Source organism: Halyomorpha halys, unplaced genomic scaffold (genome assembly GCF_000696795.3).
Source record: "Halyomorpha halys isolate HHAL.00 unplaced genomic scaffold, Hhal_1.1 Scaffold294.1, whole genome shotgun sequence".
In the NCBI taxonomy this organism is placed as follows: domain Eukaryota; kingdom Metazoa; phylum Arthropoda; class Insecta; order Hemiptera; family Pentatomidae; genus Halyomorpha; species Halyomorpha halys.
In genome coordinates this window covers 42,757-44,677 of record NW_027113117.1, presented here as the reverse complement: position 1 = coordinate 44,677, position 1,921 = coordinate 42,757, and the positions used below count along the sequence as shown (strand labels likewise).

General features: G+C 30.8%; 1 protein-coding gene across 1 annotated transcript in view; it reads left to right on the top strand.

Moving 5' to 3' along the window:
• The window catches only part of LOC106680850 (vacuolar protein-sorting-associated protein 36), a 133,144-nt gene that overhangs the window by 93,086 nt on the left and 38,137 nt on the right, over positions 1-1,921 (top strand). The window lies entirely within an intron of this gene.

Here is a 1,921-nt window from a genome sequence, read left to right as displayed (position 1 = left end):
AAGTGCTCTAAATAAGAAATGTGAGAAAAAGTCTCACGTGTGGTCATCCGTGTTAAAATTGGCCTACCGACCGATGGCAGGTTTAGTAATCATTAAAATAATTTATTACTTTTAGTACTAGTTGTGTATCAACCTCTTCGTTCTAGAAATTTATTACCTTTTCCCATTCTCATCTTAGTATAGAATTCAATTTGATCAAGGTTCATAGTTGGTAGACCATTACAAACAAAAATATCTATTCCGAGGAGATAGGAAGAGTTTGCCCAAGCAGGTGTTCCTGGTAAAGGGTTAAATGAAAGAGGAAGCAGTGTGTAGCTGTAATCTTGGCGATAAAACTGAAAGTACTTAGGGAACTCGAGAAAGTTACCGCCAAAGCCCTTCCACTGAGGGCTCCATAATATACAACAATTATAATGCCCCGTTCCCGTCTGGAAAAGTAGAATTTTATTTTGCAACTTTGAATAGGAGGAACAAAAGTTCTTAAAACATTATTTTAGAGAAAGCCTTAGTTTTCATTTCGTTGAATGCACTAGGGCAAGGGTCCTTAACCCTGAGTCAGTCTAATATATCTTGTTCCAACAGGGCTAGTTAGAACAGTAACTGTTTTCAATAAAGTTACAGCATAATTTTTATTGTTTAAATAAATAAAATTTTATCCATTTTAGTCTCAAAACATTTGTATTCTATTTATAAGTCTGACGTTTCGGCCAATTCGACCATTGAGGACAATCAGGGACAATCTTAACAAAATTTTAGAACTAAATCATTTACAAAACTTCATGCAGGCTATTCTGCCCAGGTCAATCCAACAAATTACCTTAATTAGTCAATTTTCACATTAAAATAAAAATTATTTATCACAGTCTCCTTCTTTTTTAAAACTTTATCATATTAGATTGTTGTGATAAATTTTCAAATTAAATAATATTAACCAGTCTCAATAAAATTTTAAGATTATAAATAAAATAATTTTTATTTATAAGTAAGAAACAATTGGGTTTAGATGGTTTTATTCTTATTTTATTATACTAACTAATGCTTTTTTATTGTATTTTTTATGAAATGTTGAAATTTTAAAAGCTATATATCTCGACAACTATTTCACATAAATAAATCTATTAGGGCTCATATTTTAGAAAATCTACTCTACTATAAATGATGTTCTTATAGATTTTCTAGTGATGTTAAAGATATAGAGCTCGAAATTAAAAATTGATTTTTTTTTAACGTTTTGAAACAGCCATCTTTTTTTTATTTCCCCTACCTATACTTGGCAGAATCATCAATTTTTACTAGTAATTAATTATACATATCTTTCATTAAAGTAATAAGCAATTAGGGTGGAATAACTGTTTTTTTTTCTCCTCTTGGGCTCTTGTACTATAAAGAGCATTGAGGATTTTACGAATGATTTTGGTTCAAAAGGATTGGATAAAGGCGGAATTCGATGGTTTAGTTTACTTTAAAGCTTTACTCTGTAAGTCCAAATAGGCGTAATTATGGTCTTTTGTAATTAGTTGGAGGTTTAGACTGTTTTTTTTTTTTTTTAAAGTAAATGTTGTAATAGTCAAAATTTACGAACAGTTTTCTTTTCAATCTTGTGTAAAGATTCCTAGTAAGTAGTTTCTCCAGCTTCTACAGGTATAAGTGAAATATTATTAAGCGGTAGGAAGTCATAATTAATCAAAAAGTTACAATTAGAATAGTCTAATTACACAACAGTTAATTATTTGTTCTTAGAGCTGCACTGCCTACAAGACCATCAGGCAAAAGTCCTTACAATGTCATTCGACTTCCCTTATTACCTTACTCCACTCTTCTCTGTCAAGGGGAAGCATTTAGTTTCTTCTCATTTTTTATTAGGAACATGCAAGTCAGGTGTCCTCCCTCAACCCTGTGTTTTTCTAATGTAATCTGTTCC